The following is a 10,434-nucleotide window of genomic DNA, read 5'->3' as shown; positions in this document are numbered from 1 at the left end:
TAGATAATGCTAGGCCGCCGAGCCACGACTCCATGCTTAGAGGCCATGGGCCACGATCCCCTGCACCTGGCATAGACTCCTACTATCACATTAGGTCAGGATGAACATCACCTAAAATACGTCATTCTATGTTAACATAGGTGGCTTGACCTAGATGAAAACTGTAATCAAAGCCTTTAACATTCCCATATATGTGACCAAGAATAAATGGAGTGCAAGTGACAAGAAAATCCTGTGTGAAGAAGCAACATTAAAGGAATATTTGATTGATGGGTTTAAAAATAAGGAAATTGAATGATAATAAAAGATAATATTTAAATTGTGAGTTTGGGAATGATAATTTAAAAATAATTTTTAGATTTATGGGAATCAATCAAACTCATATAACTAGGTAGATTTTATTTTCATTTATATTCCTATTCCACTTGAAGCCCGGCACCATGTGATAATTTGAGATAGAATGACAGATTTTTAGATTTTTAGATAATTTGAGATAGAATGACAGATTTTTAGATTTTTATACAATGAGAGTTCAAATCTTTCAAAACATATTATATGTCAACCACTCCTGATGTTGGATAGTCTACCAAGACTCATCTATACTTTTTAAATTTACTTTAATAATCGATAGAAACTTTTCATAAACTAAATCAATCACCTCTAAAATTAATCAATTTAAAAATCTCAATACTTGAATTATAAAAATTATATATATATATTCAATGTATCTTTTCCCAAAGGCGAGCATTCAATTCAAATTGAATCAACCAAATTAAATTTATAAAAAATCAAACTATTTAAATATTTTTTTACCAACTAAACTGATAAAAAAATTAACTAATTCAATGAATAATCAAATTAACTTTTTTTAAAAAAAATAATCAATTTAATAAAAAAATCTTAATATTTTTTTATTATTTAATAAACAAATTAATTTAATAGATTTCCAAAATTAAAACCAAACCAATTTAAACAAAATAATCTATATTTTTTTATTAAAAATAAAAAAAATAAACTTTTAAATAAACAAAAATGAAATAGTTCTATTTAGTCAATTGAATAGAAATTTTACTCACCCCTATCTTTCCCTATTGCCTATAAATAAGTTGCACAAGTGGTAAGAATTACTTATTCTGTGGCTTAATTTTGGGGTGCAACTAACATGTAGCATTCTTTGCTAGAATAGTTCTATTTGTGTTTACATTAAATAGGACAAGGAAAGTCGATCCCCTTTAAGCTAAGCATCTCAACTCCACAATAAGCAAACCCCAAGCATCTCACTAGGCCTCGTTCACCTTTAGCAATGCATGAGCACCTCAACAAGGTCTCATTCATACTGGGTCAATCCTATGCACCTTAACATAGGGTACCTACCTAGACTTTTCACATGACCCTCAAGGAAGGTTCTAAAATTCGCTAGGCGCTAGTCGGGCTACAGACCAATGCCTAACGCCTAGGCCGCCTAGACGGGGACTAGGTGCCGCTAGACGGATTTCTCGATATCCCTTGTTTTATGTGGACTGTGGAGAATGTCATATGCAAATCTAAATGTTGTCTTAAACAGTTTCATAGCAATGAAGATCTAACTATGTATGCTAAAATAAATGCATACTTTCCAATATCAAAAAATGAAAAACTATAAAAGAAAACTAACATTTTTGTGCAAAGGAAATATAATAGACTCAGTAATTACGAGCAAAAGAAATAGTTGAACAGTAGAACATGCAGTAAGTTATCATAATCATGTAATAAACAGTAGAACATATATCCAACTCGAATTTTAAAACCTTGTTATAAGATAAAACGACTTTAGTGGTGGAAAATATTAGGAAATAATAGCAAGTGTTCAATTCAAGATTATATCATTGTGAACCACTAAGTAAAATAATGAAATATAATTGTTGAATAACATAAGTCACGCCTTAACAAAATGAGTTCAAAATTACGCAACTAATAATATCTAATAGACTCATATTTATTCTACTTCTTCTTCGTAATTTTCAATAACTTGTTCTTCATCGGACACAAACTTAATATCATTATTGTGATCCTCCTCTTCTTCTTCAGATGCAAAATCATCTTCATGAAATTTTCTCACTCTAGAGCTTATTCTGGGTTGTAGATTTTCATCTGCTCCACTTGCTTCATCAACCATTTGCCAAGTGAGCCCAGAACCTAGTTCAACTTCATCATATTCACCACCATCCACAATCCAACCTTGTGCATTTGAAGTATCTTTTGCAAGAAGGACATCACCATTCCTTTCTTTTTCTCTTTTTTGTTTGTTCAACAATCTAGCATCAAATTGGACAAATACTAGATTGTTCAATCTGTTGGCATCCGACCTATTTCTTTTCTTTGTATGAATCTATAAAAAAAATAGAGAGAAAGTAAATATTATAGTTAGTACATGAATATAAACATTAACAATTATAACTACTTTAATTAAAGACTGAAAGATTAAAATTACTCCTTCAAATGTACTCCAATTTCTTTCACACTCAGATGAATTTGTAGTTAATGAAAGTATCCTCAATGTCACCCTTAGTAAGTTGGGTGTGTGTGCACCGTATGTACTCCACCATGCATATGGATCAAATGTATCATCATTTTTTCACATGTTTTTGCAGCCAATGTTTTTCCAAATAACCCAGTCTTATCTCTGTATTTTGTAAATTCTTTGTTAATAATTATATCTTGTAGATCTAACTCATTGCCATGCAAAATTTCCATGCATTCAAAAATCCTCATCGCGATCTCCTCATAAAGAACAATAGAACTATCTTTGTAAAATACCGAAAATAGGCGAATATTAATAAGGGAATTTTCCGAAATTTTTGGAAATTTTTCGGGAATTTTTCGGAGTATGTATGGACGAGTTCACGTGCATAAAAACGGGGCCCGGGAAAGCCTGTTTAGGCTACCCTGTTTAATGAGGAAAAGATTTATTTTCTTTTCCTTTTTCTTTTCTTCTTCTCTTATTCTTTCCCTGCGAGCCATGTGTGCCCTATTTCCCCGACCCCGAGCGATTTCCCTTTCTTCCTCTCTTCTCACTCGGTGCCGATCTCTTCTCATCTGTGCCCTAGTCAGCCCTGGCCTTCTTCTCCTCTGCCGTAGCCCTTGCCGTGGAGTTCCTAGCACCGGCCACAGCCGACGCCGCCTGGAGAAGCGCCGAGCTGATCCTCTTCCCCTGCTGCCGATCCTCTGCCGCCGTCGAACGAAGAGTGTCGGCCACCCTTCCTCTACCCTCAAGCCCGAGCCACATTGCCGAGTTCTCTTTTCCCTCCGTGCCGTCTGCTCTAGTCGCCTTGCACCGTCACCACAGCCTCTCTGGCCGACCCACCTTCACCGACCACCAGGATTTTGTGCTGTGGAGTACCTGATTTCCAGGCGCTAATCCTCTCCGGCAGTAAATTGCCTTGGCTGTGATTGAAGGTGAGGTGCACAGATTGATCTAGAATTATGTTATCATTAGTGTGATGATTTCTTAAGCTCTATTTTGGTATAGACAGTGAACCCAAGGTTATTGCTTGGGCTCCAGCAACTACCTCTGTTCCGGCAGCAACGTTACCGGTTGAGGCTTCAGAATTAGGTAAGTGGAGGAGGTAATTTTGAATACGAACTAGATTTAATTCTAGCTATGAAAAGGATAGGGTTATTGGGGCGATAAGAAATGATTAGGGTTAAGGAACTAACCCTAGTTGACCAATTGATTTTATTTAATTAAGGTTCGTTAATTGTGTTGGGTGGATTAGTTGGATCCAATTTATAACTTCTTAAATTGGATTAGAATTTAATTTGGCTAATTTTGGTATGATAGAATTAGCTAAACTAGACATTATGTTTGATGTCACAGGACTTTGACGCGAGACGAGCATCTCGACGTCGTATTTGGACCAGATTGGACTATTTGATTGGAGACGGGTACTTTTGACTTATTGTCTTTGATATGCATAGTAGTGAAATTAACAAGTTGCATTAATTATGTTCCACATTTGTTTCGGTTAATCACTACCTGATTACCTGTTACCTGCTTGATTGATTGTTTGTTTTGCATTTCGTGTTGTTATGTACCTGATTACACATGCTCATAGGGGTAGTGATATAACCATGTTTCACCATGTTCAGGACCTAGGTTTGGTATCGTATTTGATCAGTGTACTTTGATATGATTTGTTCATTATGGTGCACATCATTATATGTCCATAGATTGGTTTAGTATATTCTCATGCTTAGTGTCATGCACCATTCGCATGATTGCATGCTGTGTGATAGATTGCTCCATTATTGTCGAGCACATCGCCAGTTTCATCACTGTTCGGTGCTCTGTTGTTGACGCTCATGGGTAGCGTGACGCAGCGTGGTAGCACGTCAGTTTGCTCTTCCGGTGCTCCGTTGATCCGCTCAAGGGTAGTGTAACGCAGCGTGTAGCACGTTAGGGAGATGAGAGCATTGCGCTCCCCCATTTATGATTTGGGGTAGGAGTATGTGTGTACTCCGACAGCATCCCGTTCTCTCGGTCACTCATCAGGAGTAGTGATGCAGAGTGCACGGTCGTCACAGCCCTACCCACTCGGTCCCACTTTTGTTGTGAGTTGACTGACTGCGTCAGGGGTGACCATGGCATTGGCATCATATGCATGATGCATTTATTGCTTGTGTTTGTGTTTGTGTTTGCTGCATTTATATGCTGCATATTGTTTGGATACCTATGTTTGACATGCATACAAGTCTTCTATACCTTTCGGACTGTTTGTCCTTATACCCAGGTCCTGGTTAGTACAGTTTCTCTCCTATTTACTTCGATTTGCATTTACCTTTATTTTTATCAGGAGACTGTATGCATGATTAGTACCAGGTGTTATTTCCTTACTTTGCATATCAGTTGTACTTGCTGAGTGTTGAACTCACCCCGCCTCCATTGTTGTTATACTTTCAGGTTGAGGCTGTCCGGAGCAGTTCCAGTCGCTAGTCCCCATCTGCACGTAGTGCTAGTCCTCTGCTGGTCTTGAGCTGTTATTTTATCTTAGTTTCTCTATCAGACTTTGTTTTTAGTCTTGTATTATTTTACTTATGGATATTGTATGGATTCTTATCGTTTGATGGATTTTTGGTATGATTTGGATTTATTCTACTACATGCCTGCCTAGACGGCAGAAGAGGTGAGTTCATCGGATTTGAGCTTTACGAGTGTAGTTGAGTAGGGTTGATTTTGAGTCATGGTATTACTGCTTTGGTTTGCTTACATTTATATAAACTGCGTGGTGATGGTTTATTTACATGTTATTATTCCAGCCGCATGTGGCTGAGGTATATGAGGATGTAGAAAAGTTTCAGATTGTCCGTCGTACAGGGGAGATGCTGCCGAAATTTTCTCGGGCAGGGACTCCTCCGGGGCGTGACAATCTTTATAGTAAAAATAGGGATTCAACAAAAAGGCAGCGGTATGCAATAGTGCATCAAGTCTATCTTTCATTTTTGACTCAATAATGACTATGATAAGTTGATAATTTGATTCCACGTTGTTCAGAGCCACCTTGATATCTTCTTTAGCTTGAAGAAGCACCCCATATAAAAACTCCATCGATGACTCTCTATCTCCATCTACCAATCGAAGAACACTTACCAAAGGAGCAAATATTTTCAAACAAAGTGTCACACCATTCCAAAAACTCATGTTCATCACTATAGAGTAAGCCAATTTTTCTTTGTTTGTTTTTGACCATTTACATTTCTCTCACATATCACTTATAAACATAGCCCTTAAACTAGTTTTTTTTTCAATCAAACTTTGCAATGTGAGGAAATTTGATGTAAACCTGGTAACTCCTGATCGGACTATATCTCTCTTCTTCGTGAAACTTCTCATCAATGGCAAAGTCTTATGGTGAGTATAGATGAAAATGGTAAAAGACTTGGCTTGCTCAATAACCTTTTTATATCGTGAAAGTTTATCAATACTTTCAAGCAAGAGATTAACCATGTGAATTGCACATGAACTCCAAAAAATCCTAGGTCGCTTTTCTCTCATCAATTTAGCTGCAGTCATATTGTTAGTGACATTGTCTATTACAATTTGAACAATATTCTGAGCTCCTACTTGTTCAATACACTTGTCAACATACTCAAAAATAAATTCAGCTGTATACGCCTCGTCTGAAGACTCCTTAGACCCTAAAAATATAGTACCCTCCTTGCAATTAACACACAAATTTAAGATGCTTCTTCTTTTTCTATCACTCCATGTATCTATCATGATCGAGCGCTCATTCTTTGCCCATTCTTCTTCATGTTTCTTCAGTAATTGTTTTGTTCTTTCAACTTTGGCTTTCAACAGTGGCTCCCTAATTTGATATTCAGTTGGAAGCTTGAATCCTGGTCCAAATTGACCCACTACCTCCATTAGTTGCTTGAAGTTATCATTATCAACGACATTGAATGAAATTTCATTTTCATAAATCCATCTCCCAACATATTGTTGAACTTGTTGAGTTCTCTCTTTGAAAAGAGCTTCATTTATATTTTTTTGGCGAAGCACTTTATTCCCACTTGAAGTTACATTTTCTGGAACAATTACTGATGCATATCTATCCATGGGATCAAGTGGAAGAGGTTTTTTAATTCCATCCATCCTTTCAATTTCAAAACTTTCTTCTTCGTCTAGAGAAATAGCCACCTCTGCTCTACAACTTTGTTCTTTTATTATTTTGTTCTTCTTTCTGTTTTTTTCTTCTAAAATAGTCTGTTTGCACTTATTTGTCTTCTTGAGATGCTTTTCGACAACTAGATATATTTCCAAGTATATTTCCAACGTGCTCCTTGATCCTATACACTCTCCCGACATTGCTTTTCCACATAACTTGCATTTAATTTTGTCGAGGTTCTTACGATCAATCAATATCCCAAACTCTCATCCAATGTCATTTGACTTTCTTCTAAAAATCCCGGATTCGGGTTGAGTGACAGACGTTGTCGAAAATGGATTGTTTGTCATTATATTAACAAATAACCTGAAAAAATTATATATAACAACATAATATGATAATAAAATAAAATTACATCATACGATACAAAATATAACATTAACAAATCTGAGAATTTTTTTTATATATCTTAATCTAATTAATAAAATTTATTAGATATTTATTTTAAAAATCTATTTTAAATATACTTTTTATATTTTTAAATCTATTTTATATAAATTAATAATATTTATTGGAATTTTTAAATTTAAATTTAATTTTTATATTTTTAAAACTGATTTATGTAAATTAATGATATTTATTAGAATTTTTAAATTTTAATTTAATTTTTATATTTTTAAAACTGATTTATGTAAATTAAGGATATTTATTGTAAATTAATAATATTTATTAAAAAAATTTAAATTTTAATATAATTTTAATATTTATAAATCTGATTAATATAAATTAATAATATATAAAATTTAAAAATCTGATTTATATAAATTAATAATATTAATATGTATTAGAATTTTTTAAGTTTTAAATATAATTTTTATATTTTTAAATCTGATAAATGATTATATTTATTAGAAATTTTTAAATTTTAAATATAATTTTTAAATCTGTTATCTAAATTAATAATATTTATTAAAAAATTTAATTTTAAATATATTATTTATATATTCAAATCTGATTATATAAATTAATTATGTTTATTAGAATTTTGTATATAATTTTTATATATTTAAATTTGTTTTATATAAATTAATAATATTTATTATAAAAATTTAAAATTTTAAATATACATAATTGGGATAATTTAATTAGGCTTTATGAATCTATTATTAAAATTATCCCAGTTAGGAATTATTTTATTTTATTAAATCCTAAAAAAATTATGTATAGTAAAAACGGGAAAAGCGACGGTACGGACGCCACCAAACGTCTCACGGGAGGCACCTGACACCATCGGAAGTGTCTCTGGCGCGTCCGGCAAAGTCCGATGTTGCTTCCAGCAGCGTCGGTAGCATCGTGGAAAGCTTCCGGCGCCGCCGGAAGCATCACGACGCTCCCAGCACCCTGAAAGCAACGCCGGATTTCGCCGGATGCGTCCGGCAGTGGACACCTCGCGACACGTTTGGCGCCGCCGGAGAGTTGCCGCGTTGACGAATCATGAGGAGAAACCAAAAAAATAACAGAAACTTAAAAGAAACAAAAATAAAAACTTAACGAAAGCGATGAAGCCGAAGCCGAAGCCGCAATGAGAGAAGACGAAGAGCCTGTGATGAGAGAAGTCGAAGAGCCGGCGATGAGAGAAGTCAAAAAGCCTTGTGCAAATTAGGATTTAGTATTAAAAACCTAAAAATATACCAAAAATATCGAGGCCCGCCGAACTTGCCTAAACCTGCGAGGGCTGCCGAAGCCCAATGAGGGCCGCCGAGGACCGCCTAGGCGGCCCAGCCGCCTAAGTCACAAACCTGGCTAGTTTCCGACGCAGTTTGCCGCCGCACAACGCCTAGGCGGCCACCTAGGGCGATATTTCGAACACTGTCCCCTCAAGGAGATCGATCACACATTAGTGGTTCCTTTAGGTTGCTCTCGGGTGGTTCACATTACTTTGTCGGTAGTCATTGGGTGGTTCGCAATACAAATAACTATTTTTAACCTTAAGGCAAAAGATAATGAACTACTATTTGAGTTTATTGCAAGATTCTTCGATATCGGATAGCAAGTAGACAATTTTATCTCTAACTTCCTCATAACTGTTTTCAATTTTTCCATGAAGACCCCCAAGATTCCCACATTTCCTGTCTGAAAATTTCTTGAGGAACTATGCAGTGATTATTGGTAGGGCACATTGTTTTGCCATAGCCAATGACATTATGATAGCAACTAAGTTGGTTGTGATATAGCCCCCTTTAGTCAATGACTTCTCAAAATAAAGTGCATAAACTTAGGATGCAAGATATTAATCCTATTAGTCCAATCATATTCCAAGTGATTGAGTCCGACTATATCATTTTGATGGGCTTGAAAAAGGTTTAAAGTTAGATTTTTACTGTGTTACTCATGATGTGCATCAAATGTGTAGATGTAAGCTTATTGACATTGCAATGGAAGTTCAAATACATCAAGGATGATTAAACATTGATAGATAAGTTCAATAATCAAGGGCAGAAGTCCAAGTGGATTGAGACCGATTGGACATTTGATAAATGATATGTGGAAAGTTCAAAAATGAGTTGACAAAATGAAGCTCCCCAATAGGATCATTTGAAAGTGGAAGTTGTTGGTTCAGCGAAGGCCGACAAGAGGGGGGTGAATTGTCTGAAAAAAAAAATTATACTCTCCTCGTACTTTCAACTCAAAAATACAATAGCAATAATAAAATAATTGAAATAAAGAAACAGAAGTAAAACAGAGACTCAACGGTTAACCTGGTTACAACCAAGAAGGTTGTTAATTTAGGGCGAAGAAAAGCACTAGAAAAAGTCTCCTTTACTGAAGGCGGAGAAACCTTTTACACTCTAACAACTCAGAACTATTGCTAAGAATGAATACAGAGTTGATTGAACAATTAATGATTAATTTCTACCTCCAGGGGCCTTTATATAGCCTCTGGAAATTCTATCTCGGATGTTCAAGGCGCCTCCAATAGAGGTCCAAGGCGCCTCCATCGAGTGGGCGGATAAAACTTCATCCGAAAGCTCAACGACCACTTTGGCCAGGTCCGAAGCGCCTCCAACAAGCATTGAAGGCGCCTTCAAGATGAAGGCGTCTTCAAGCTGTGATGAAGGCGCCTTGAGCTTGAATTCCAGCTCACTTTTTCCTTCCCTTTGACTTCCGAAGCTCCGTTCTTTTGGGTGATTACGACCAACCGAAATAGGGCTCACCCGAACCCAATTTCCGGCCTTCTCCTCGAGCAGCCTTCCTCCCCGTCTTAACGTCCCTCGAACGTTGTGCACGTTCTTCTCGTCCACCGGTGTACTCTTCCGCAGCTCTCTCGTCCTTCAGACGCACCAAGTCCGTCGGCTCCCTTCCCGTGTCGTCCTTCTCGCTAGCTGCGTCTTCCACTCGACTTCCTACACTCCTAAGCTCCTGCACACTCAGACACAAGGATCAAACATAAAACAGGATCCAACCAACTTGGTTGATCATATCAAAATAATCACGGGGACCAACAGAAGTTAGGCATGTCAAAAATAACTGAATGTTTGACATTGAAAGTCCACCAAAGATAATCAAATTGAATGTTTAGTAGTGAGTGACTGAATGTTTAGTAGTAATGATATCTTAATAGGTTGAGGTTGGATACCTGACAGATTTGGAAGATCTACAACAAGGCTTCTTGACAGATGGGAAGTTTTGATAGATTGAGCACAACCAGATATCTAATAGACATAAAAGACCTAGAGGTAAAACTTCTTGGTACATGTGAAATCTCGATAGATTGAGATCGATTCAATAG

The sequence above is a fragment of the Zingiber officinale genome, chromosome 1B (genome assembly GCF_018446385.1).
Source record: "Zingiber officinale cultivar Zhangliang chromosome 1B, Zo_v1.1, whole genome shotgun sequence".
Taxonomy (NCBI): domain Eukaryota; kingdom Viridiplantae; phylum Streptophyta; class Magnoliopsida; order Zingiberales; family Zingiberaceae; genus Zingiber; species Zingiber officinale.
Note: the sequence above shows the minus strand (reverse complement) of the source record.